The sequence below is a fragment of the Benincasa hispida genome, chromosome 8, assembly GCF_027475165.1.
Source record: "Benincasa hispida cultivar pf3 chromosome 8, pf3_genome.v1.1, whole genome shotgun sequence".
Classification (NCBI taxonomy): Eukaryota; Viridiplantae; Streptophyta; class Magnoliopsida; order Cucurbitales; family Cucurbitaceae; genus Benincasa; species Benincasa hispida.
Genome location: NC_143485.1, coordinates 38219120 through 38230439, shown reverse-complemented (window position 1 = coordinate 38230439; position 11320 = coordinate 38219120). Strand labels below are relative to the sequence as shown.

Genomic DNA, 11320 nt, shown 5'->3' with positions numbered 1-11320 from the left:
AATTCAAAAATCAACTGATTAAGTAGGCCCATTTAATTACAACAATGTAACGTTTATACAACTCCAAGGCTTAACAACAAATTTACAAGAACAACTGTAAACCCTCCAGAAGTGTAACTGTGGTACGTGGCAGACCTTGACCTTAGCAGCACATTGGAACTCCTCACCTTTCGCTACCTGAGAGGGGGGAGGGGGGGAGGGGGGGAGGGAGGGCGTAAAACACAAAACATGGAAAAACATGAGCTATAAAAGCCAGTGAGTAGTGTCTTTAGATAAACAAATAACTTTGTCAACAAAAATATACTTTTGGGAAAGTAAAACATAGTCAACAAGAACATTACCACAAGTTCATTATTATTTTCCAACCAAACCGCTGGACAATCCCCAGCTCGACCGCTGGTTAAAACAATCAACCCCAGCTTGACCGCTGGTTATCACATAATAAAAACATCTCCAGTACTTTCACACGTATACTAAGACAACAAAAATTCCTATGGAAACTTTCCCTATACCCTATTATCCCGCCAATATGCATATCGACTATTTTCCCACTAACTATGCTTAAGTAACTTAACTATATTTTCCGTCGGTCGTCACGACTATCATTTCCCATCGACCGAATCCGACTATATTTTTCTGCCAAGTACCTTTTCAAGCATGCTAACTATATACCCCGGGTACAATTTCAGTTTCCAAAACAAACACACAAGCAATATCTTAACAAGCATAGTAATCAAATAAACATATATCCCTAATCATGCCAATTTAAAATTATCCCCTATATATATTTATCTATATATAGAAATTAGTTCAACAATACAACACACAATAACCATTCACCTCGATCGTTTAGGAACCTTTCTCTTTAGAAGTTCCTTGGTCACCTCGGGCTCCCTTTTGAACCCTACGATCTAAATTCAACTTAAAGCTCAGATTACTTATAGTTATAGGCTTTATCTCGAGATACTTCCTTCTATAAATATGCTCTAAAATATCTTAGAAAGCTTACCTCAAAATATTTGCTGAGAAATCTTCGTGGTTTGGCCGAAATCATCAAAAAAATCAAGACTAGCTCAGCTTACCCGACAGCTTGACCCCTCTTTCTTTTCCTCATTCTTCAGCCCGATTCCTTGGAGATTCTTCTCTAGTATCTCCACCATGAAAATTAGACTCTTTTAACTTTTAGATGGATTTGGAATCACATCAAACGCATGAGTATTTTGGGAGAACTTCTCATTCCAAATTGACGCTACTTCCTGTCTTTTCTGCCCGACAGCATCTTCCCTCTTGGAACTTCTTGACCAACACATGGTCTTATTACAACGCATGGTCTTCTCCCAATTATTCCTCACACACACTTCTTTATGTCCTTTGAAGAGAATTTGAGTTCTCATCTAAAGTCCTTGGCCTTATTTATAGGCGTCCAAGATTGCTCCACGACCGACACCTTCTTCTTGGCTGCATGTCTAAGTGTCTTTTCTTCACACTATCAACACATTCTTAAATCAGCGTAAGCCAAAGTGTCTTCTTCTTCTTTCACCAATTCATAGTCCTCATCCTTTACATGTCTTCTTATGCATCCACTTAATTTGCTTAAGGTTTAAGAATTCCTCCTAACAAGCCACATGTCCGGATGACGTCCTCCATATGAGTTCATCCTTCCTATGCGTCCACAAACCCTTAGATATTCAACGCATAGTATGCCATCAACGCATAGCAACCCATGGTTCCTCTTGGTTTTCAACACAGCACCATCGGAACCCAACTCACTCAGTCATCGCAAGCCTTAACCAACGCAAGGGCCAACCACTATGTGTCCAACCTAGCCCATCGCATGGCTTGTCCAACGCATCCATCGTGCAAGCCATCGCCAACCTCCAACGTATAGCAAGGTCGCACGGCCTCGACGTATAGAACGGTTGTTTAGCATAAATCGCATGGCTCACTCATCATTAATGCATCGCTCGCATGAGTCACTTGGCATGGGCGTTTGGTCGGCAGCTTGGCATCGACGCATCACTTGGCATGGAAGCTTGGCATCGACGCATCGCTTGACATGGCATCTTGGCATCGACGCATCGCTTGGCACGTCAGCTTAGCATCACTTGTAGCGCTCGCTCGATGCATGGGCGCTAGCATCGACGCATGGGCTCGCTCGACATGGGAGCTTAGTGTCGTTCGCACACCCTTGCGTCTGCATGTCCTTTGCACCGACGACCCTCGTGCCATCCCAACCTTCCAACGCATCACTTTCAACTTTCTTCCTTCAGCCATATGGACGCATACCACCCTTCCAACGCATCCATCATCCAATGCATCCAATGCATCCAACATATCCATCATCTAACGCATCCAACGCATACATCATCCAACGCATCCAACACATCCATTCAGCCTAATGCGTTGGTCTTACCTCCAAGGCATGCGTCACTCACACTTCAACTTTTCCCTTGCCCTAAATAATCTCTACAAGATCTTATGGCCAATGCATGACAATGCCTAGTCCAACACTTAGTCAATTTTTCATCAATTAAAGTTTAACTCAAAGCTACTCAAGAAAATTCTATTCAACACTTAGAAATTTCCTTCTCTTCAACATTGATTTTATCTTTCACTTAGTTAATTTCCTTAACCACCTGCTTAAGTAGGAAAAATGAAAATCCGGGTTTCACATTTACTTCCCCCTTAAGAAAATTTCGTCCTCGAAATTTACTCGAACTAACTTCAGTCTAAAGTTCCACAGTAACCATTGTTGTAAACTTTTATAACCTCGTCTATTACTACGCTTCCACTGCACTACTCTGATATCAACTTTCTTAGTTTGTCCAATGATACCTCACCTAGCCATCTCTAAGCTAGATGTTGAACAAAACTATCTACAACATAATCATTTCTATCTCAAACTTTAAATGAGAATAACTTAAATTCACACTTACCTTCCTCGGTAGATCTTCAGGTAGCGTTGTGAGTTCCAGCTCTGGTTGCCTACTAGGTCATGCCACCTTCGCCATTCCTCTTAGTCTACCTTTACTAATTTCTTAGGTTTCTCTTTAAACCCTTACTCTACCACACTTCCCTTTTGTTTTACTAAACTCAACCCTCAGGTTTTCTAGAACTTTATGCTTTGATATCAACTAGTATCAACTAACCCTTCAACTTTCCCAGAAACTTCTGCTTCGATACTAAGCTGGTATAAACTAATTCCTTAATTATCCCAGAAACTTATGCTCTGATACCAAGTTATCACACCCCGCCCCAGACAACCCTCTGAGCCTGAGAAAGGGCGTGACTGCAACAGTTATCAACACTTTCGTTAACCCTTACTGCCTAATAAACTCTTGCGGAAATAACTCTGATACCAATGAACAAATTCAACAATCAACTTGTGAACACCGAATCCTAATTTCTCTACTTGAGTATGTTCCCTACTGAGACTAGTGTGGTGAGTAGGTTGATGTGGAAACTAGTATGTAATGGTAGAGAAAATGGTGGAAATTAAAAGAAAAGAGGAAATTTGGAAGCTTGACTTTTGGGGAAAAAACTTGGAAAATTTGCCTAAGCATAAACCTATATGCGTTGGATGTGTTGGATGATGGATGCGTTGGATGCATAGGATGATGGATGCGTCGGATGCGATGGATGCATTGGAAGGATGGTATGCGTCCATGCGGCTGAAAGAAGGAAAATTAAAGTAATACGTTGGAAGGTTCGATGGCACAAGGGTAGGCGAGGACGCGGGCAAGGCATGCGTCGATGCACAGCGCCCAACCCATGCATTGAGCGTCCATGCCAAACGCCTCTGCCATGCGCCCAGCCCATGCGTCGAGCGTCTCTCCCAAGTGCCTCTGCCAAGCACTCAGCCCACGCGTCGAGCGACCATGTGGTGAAGCGTCCATGCATCGAGTGCCCTGCCAAGCGCCCATGTGGCCGAGCGATGCCCAGCGCCTATGCCACACGCCCATGCGTCGGTGACCAGTGCCTATGCCAAGCGCCATGTGCCCATGCCAAACAAGCCGTGCGGTGATACCTAGTGAGCCATGCGTCGAGGATGAACGACCATCCTATGCATTGGTGATGGCTGGCTCTTGCAATGGTTAGGACTTGCGGTGGCTAAGTTGGGTTGCTATGCATTGAGTAGTGGACTATGCGTTGATGGTGCTATACATTGAACATCCAAGCGTTGTGGACGCATATGAAAGATGAACTCACCTAAAGGACGTCATCAAACATGTGTCTTCTTGGGAGGAAACCTTAAGCCTTAAGAATTTGAGGTGGTTGCATAAGAGGATATGAAAATTGAAGCCCATGTGTTGGCTACATAGGAGAAGGACAATTATATTGCGTTGATAAAAAAGTTTTGTTGTTAGTGTGAGGAGGAAACACTTGGACATACAGCCAAGTAGGAGGTGTCGAATTTGGAGAATATTTGGACGCCTATAAATAGGACCATGGATTTCTTTTTCCAGACCATAATTCAAAAAGACATTAAAAAGAGTGGGAAAGCTGATTAAACTTTGCGTTGAGAGCAAAATCCATGCGTTGATCATAGAGCTTCAAAAAGGACGCATTGGACAGTGAAGTCTGGAAAACAACATCAACTTGCGACGAGGAGTTCTCCCAAAATACTCCTGAGTTTGGAGTGATTCCAAAGCCACCTAAAAGCTCTAGAAGTCTAGTATTCAGGGTAGGGCTTCTGAAGAAAAAGCTCTAAAGGATTGGACTAGAAACTGAGAAGAAGACAGAAGGGTTAAGCTATCGGATAAGCTTGGGCCAGTCTTGAAGATTTTAAGATTGCAGCCAAACCACGAGGAGTTCTAAGCTCAAATTTTACGGTAAGCTTTCTGAGACATTTTAGAATATGTTTGTAGAAGGAAGTATCTCAAAATAAGGCTTAGAACTATGAGTAATTTGAGTGTTAAATTGAATATGGATTCTAGGGGTGAAAAAGGGAGCCCGAGGTAAACAAGGAACTTCTAGAGTGAAAAGTTCCTAAGCGATCGAAGTGAGTGGCTAAAACATTTGACTAAAATGTTTGAATAAAATATTTACAATGTTTTAAAGAAATGATGTTTTAAAGAAGATTATTCTCATGTCAGCTAGTTTTACAAAGTGATTTCCAAGCAAACCATGAGTTATGTTTTAAACGCATGCATGTGTGAGAAGTTTGTTGAAAAGCTATTTATATGTGTTAAATATACCCAACATGCGTTAGTATCTTTAAAGCTATGTTTTTATATGTGTTATACTTTACATGCTTTAAAGAGAAAGTCATTTATGACTAGTTTTACTTAAAACACGATACCGAAGGACATTTGAGAAGGTATCCGCCCAACTAGATACAGAAGGACATTTGAGAAGGTATCTAACCAACTTGGTACTGAAGAACGTTTGAGAAGGTACCAAACCAACTTGATACCGAAGGAAATTTGAGAAGGTATCCTAGCAGCTCGATATTGAAGGACATTTGAGATGGTATCTGAGTAGAAGTACCTAAGGTATGACGGTACTTAGTATGGCCACGTGCACGTAAGTAGATAGAGTCAGAGATTGAGCAAAAGGGTTCTCTCTTGACTAGCAGTTGGTGTTGGGATTATTTTTAACCACAGCAGGGTTATTCTCAACTAAGAAACGATTTTACTGTATCATGATTTAAACAGCTTTACATGTTTTATATTTGGAAAATGTTTATACTGCAGTGCAAGGTACTTAGAAGCTTATCTTTCAGTTTAAACTCTTTATTGAGATTTTTGCATGAGAATCAGTCATCTTTCTTAAGTCACTCACTAGGCTAGCAAGTTCACCCCGTTTTCAAATGTTTTCCTTTCCCCCAGGTAACGGTCAAATCCTCAGGAGATAGCTCTGCATCTGCTCTGCCACTAAAGGATAAAGATATTGTAACTCGTCGGTTTAGGTGGTTACTGTAAATATTGTACACATGTTTCCGTTGTTCATATAGGGACTGGGGTTTTTGAACTTTGGGACTTATGAATCTAGTGTTGTAATGACTCTAAACATGTTTTGTTTCTGAATTAATAAATTTTTGGCCTAAAGACATTCCACTGTATATGAGTTATATATTGGTATCAGAGTTATTCTGCAAGAGTTATTAGGCAGTAAGTGTCAACCAAAGGGTTGATAACTATTGCAGTCATGCCCTTTCCTAGGCTAAGAGGGTGGTCTAGGGCGGGGTGTGACACAATCGATTAAGTAGGCCCATTTAATTACAACAATGTAACGTTTATACAACTCCAAGACTTAACAACAAATTTATAAGAACAACTGTAAACCCTCCGAAAGTGTAACTGTGGTACGTTGCAGACCTTGACCTTAGCAGCACTGTGGAATTCCTCACCTTTCGCTACCTTGGGGGGGGGGGGGGGGGGGGGGGAGGGGTTAAAATATAAATCATGGAAAAACATGAGCTATAAAGCCAAGTGAGTAGTGCCTTTAGATAAACAAATAACCTTGTCAACAGAAATATACTTTTGGGAAAGCAATACATAGTCAATAAGAACATTACCATAAGTTCATTATTATTTTCCAGCCAAACAGCTGAACAATCCCCAGCTTGATCGTTGGTTAAAACAATCAGCCCCAGCTTGACCGCTGGTTACCACGTAATAAAAACATCCTTAGTACTTTCACACGTATACTAAGACAACAATAATTCCTGTGGAAACTTTCCCTGTACCCTATTATCCTGCCAATGTGTACATTGACTATTTTCTCACTAGCTATGCTTAGATAACTTGACTATATTTCTCGCTGGTCATCACCGACTATCATTTTTCGTCGACCGAAGTTGACTATATTTTCCCACCAAGTACCTTTTCAAGCATGTTAACCATATACCTCGGGTACAATTTCAGTTTCCAACACAAACATATAAGCAATATCTTAACAAGCATCGTAATCAGATAAACATATATCCCTGATCTCAATTTAACATTATCCCCTATATATATTTACCTATATATATAAATCAGATCAACAATACAACACACAATAACCACTCACCTTGATCGTTTAGGAACCTTTCTCTTTAGAAGTTCCTTGGTCACTTCGGGCTCCTTTTTGAGCCCTATGATCCAAATTTAACTTAAAGCTCAGATTACTTATAGTTCTAGGCTTTATCTCGAGATACTTCCTTCTAAAAATATGTTCTAAAATTTCTTAGGAAGCTTACCTCAAACTCTTAGCTCATAAATCTTCGTGATTTGGCCAGAATAATCAAAATATCAAGACTGGCTCAGCTTACCCAACAACTCGACCCCTCTATCTTTTCCTCATTCTCCAGCCCGATTCCTTGTAGCTTTTTCTCCTGCAGCCCCACCATGAAAACTAGACTCTTTTAGCTTTCAAATGGCTTTAGAATCACATCAAACGCACGAGTACTCTAGGAGAACTTTTCATTCCAAGTTGATGCTACTTCCTGTCTTTTCTACCCGACAGCATCTCCCCTTTTGGAACTTCTTGACCAACACATGGTCTTGCTACCAATGCATGGTCTTCTCTCAATTAGTCATCACACACTCTTCTTTATTTCGTTTGAAGAGAATTTGAGTTCTCATCTGAAGTCCTTGGCCCTATTTATAGGCGTCCAAGATTGCTCCACGGCCGACACCTCCTTCTTGGCTGCATGTCTAAGTGTCTTTTCTTCACACCATCAATACATTCTTACATCAGCGTAAGTCAAAGTGTCTTCTTCTCCTTTCACCAACGCATAGTCCTCATCCTTTACATGTCTTCTTATGCATCCACCTAATTTGCTTAAGGTTTAAGAATTCCTCCTAACAAGCCGCGTGTCAGAATGACGTTCTCCATATGAGCTCATCCTTCCTATGTGTCCACAAACCCTTGGATATTCAACGCATAGCAACTCTTGGTTCCCCTTGGTTTTCAACACAACACCATCGCAACCCAACTCACTCAATTATCGCAAGCCTTAACCAACGCAAGGGCCAACCATTATGTGTCTAACCTAGCCCATCGCATGGCCTTTGTCCAATGCATCCATCGTGCAAGCCATCGTCAACCTCCAACGCATAGCAAGGTCACACGGCCTCGATATATAAGACGGTTTCTTAACATCAATCGCATGGCTCGCTCGTCATCAACGCATCACTCGCATGAGTCGCTTGGCATGGGCGCTTGCCCGGCAACTTGGCATCGACGCATCGCTTGGCATCGATGCATTGTTTGGCACGACAGCTTAGCATCGCTCGCAGGGCTCGCTCGGTCGCTCGACACCTGGGTGCTGGCATCGACGCATGGGCTCGCTCGACATGGGCGCTTAGTGTCGCTCGCACACCCTTGCGTCTGCATGCCCTTTGCACCGACGACCCTCGTGCCATCTCAACCTTCCAACGCATCACTTTTAACTTTCTTCTTTTAGCCGTATGGACGCATACCACCCTTCCAACGCATCCATCATCCAACGCATCCATTCAGCCTAATGCGTTGGTCTAACCTCCAAGGCATGCGTCGCTCCCACTTCAACTTCTCTCATGGCCTAAATAATCTCTTCAAGATCTTATGGCCAATGCTGGCAATGCCTAGTCCAACACTTAGTCAATTTTTCATCAATTAAAGCTTAACTCAAAGCTACTTAAGGAAAATCTATTCAACACTTAGAAATTTCCTTCTCTTCAACATAGATTTTAACTTTCACTTAGTTAATTTTCTTAATCACCTGCTTAAGTAGGAAAAATGGAAATCCGGGTTTCATATATCAGGTTTACTCTGAACGACAACCATTACAGGGTTGTATTCTTCATCCAGGCCAAGTAGAACTTGCGACACTAAGGCTCTTGTAGTTATCGGACTTCTAGCCTGAGCCAAATTATCAGAGTGTAGCTTCATTAGTTTCAAGTATTCACTCATTTTCGAGTTACCTTTGCGGGTTTGTTGAAATACTTGACGAAGATAATCTTCCTCTACTCTAGATTGGACTCCAAACAGATTGTGAATGGCATCCCAGAGTTCCTTCGCATTTTTGAATCCCATAAGTTGAACAACAACCTCTGATATCATCGAATTATACAGCCAACCAAGTAAAGGCTGATCTGCTGTGATCCAGGCCTCATACTGAGGATTGATTGTGCTTGTTGCAGCATAGCTGGATCCTCCTCCCATAAGCTGCTGTGAATCGGGTTCAGTTGAGCTGACAGGGGTGGATTGTGAAGTAGATGGAGAAATAAACATTTGAGGACAAGGTTCACCCCCTGTTAGGTGACCTTTCAGTTTGTATCCACATAAAATTGGGAGGGCTAGGGTTCTCCATAACATAAAATTTCCTCTCTCAAGCTTGATACTCGTGATCTGATTTAGCAGCTGATTCAGCGGAGGACTGCTGAATTTGGTTAACCCAGAATTTACGCTAGAGAACCCGGAGAAGAAGGCGTCTGCCATTGCGGCTCTGATACCAAATCAAGATTTTAATTAGCAGAGATTTTGTAGGAGAGGGTATAGCTCGACTGTATTTTTCAATGTCATTAATGAGGTAGAAACTTTCCATTTTATATACAGAGAATCCCTAAATTAGGGTTGCCCAAGAATGGTAAATGGATAATAGAATAATATAACGAAAAGCAGCAAATACATTAAAATAACCAATCAGAAAAAGATGAGGGAATAAAGTTTGTTATGGAAATCGTAACAACCAGAAGATATTTGTGCTTCCTCATCCATGACTAGGATTGGTGACTTGGCATGGTTGTCTTGACGTGGCATCAGTTGACCTCTTAACTTGGGCCACTCTGTCATTGTCGTTAACATTTTTTACTTCATTACCCAATTGGGTCACTGGAATGTGGATCTGCTTAAGGAGGCTACTCAAGAATCAGATATTAAACACATCATTAGAATTCTGATTAACTTGAATGCTAAGGATCGATTATGTTGGCACTTCGATAAATATGGGCTTTATTCGGTCAAGTCAAGTTATAAGTGGTTCCAACGTTCCAGATTATATGTATGTTCCTCAAGTGAAAATTCAATGGAATCGGTCTAGATTAACTTATGGAAACTTAAAATCCCTACCAAAATTAAGTTGTTTTTATAGAGAACTCTCAAAAACATCATCCCCACTAGAGTTAATTTGTACAACAATGGTCTTAATATTTCACCAATTTGTCTGATCTGCCAAAAATATCCATAATTTTTGGATCGTATTTTCTTTACATATCAAAAAGCGAAGGTGATTTAGGAATCGCTTATTTCTATCAATCAACCAAAAGAGAATTTTAATGACAGTATTCTAGACAGGTGGTGTGCAATTCAAAGTTCATGTTCACAAAAAAAAAAAAAAAAAAAAAAAAAAGAACTAATCGCAGTTTCATGTTGGTCTATGTGGAATGACATAAATGCAATAATCAATAAAGGTAGTTTCATCTCGGTAGAAGCAAGAAGTAAATGGATTAGAGACTACCTGGAGCAAGTTACCAGTGTCTCTCTTCCTCCTATTTTGAATCAAGGTGTTAAATCAATGACGACTTCGACATGCAACAGGGTTTGGTCTCCTCCTACCAAAGGCTTATTCTCTCTCACCGTCGATGTTGCATGGATTGTAAATCCAACCGTGACAGGTCTTGGTGCTGCTATACGGAACTACGATGGCTCTGTTATAGCTTTACTCTCAAAGAGTCTGACCATGACTTACACGCCATTAATTGTCGAACTCCTTGCAATAATCAAAGGCATGAAGTTGGTCATTTCACTGGGTATCCCTAACCTTCGTGTTGAATCAGATTGTCTACTGGCGATTAATCTCATTAACAAAGAGCAGTTAGCTTTGAATGAAGTCGGTAGAACATTGAAGAAATTTTGTTGATGAAAAAGGATTTATCTTCCATCTCTTTCCTCTTTTTATCTCGCTTTTGTAATAAGTTAGCTGACAGTTGAGCAAAAGAAACAAGAATTAACCATCAGGATTGTATCTGGCCCTGGGATTGTCCAGCCCATTTTCTTAGTATAGCTGAGATGGACATTTCTAACTCTTAGCCCACGAGGCAGTATAAAATCATTTTCTTTGAAAAAGAAAAAGAAAAAAGAAAAATGGATGCTACTTTCTCCATCTTTTCAAGCTTTCTGGTTCCTACCAAAAAGTTTGGTGGGATCACCTTAAACTTTTTCTTTTTTGTATAATTATCCTAAACATTTCTAATAAAAAAAACATTCATTTTAATGAATATAATTGCTCATACTCTTATATAGATCTTTTTTCTAATCAATGTAGAAGTTTATTTGTAACTAAAAATTTATCTCAAAAAAATATCATCTAGAGCCTTTTCATCGTCCATTTATTCTTGGCGCTTACGAG

The 11320-nt window shown here is 40.7% G+C and overlaps 1 long non-coding RNA gene across 1 annotated transcript; it reads right to left on the bottom strand.

Annotated features, from left to right (window-relative positions):
- Positions 1-10811, bottom strand: LOC150034559 (uncharacterized). Its single transcript, XR_016531387.1, has 3 exons — positions 10430-10811; positions 9663-9830; positions 1-177 (listed from the first exon to the last, which is right to left on the bottom strand). It is a non-coding gene; the product is annotated as an uncharacterized LOC150034559 (long non-coding RNA).
- Positions 10812-11320: the final 509 nt, after the last annotated feature.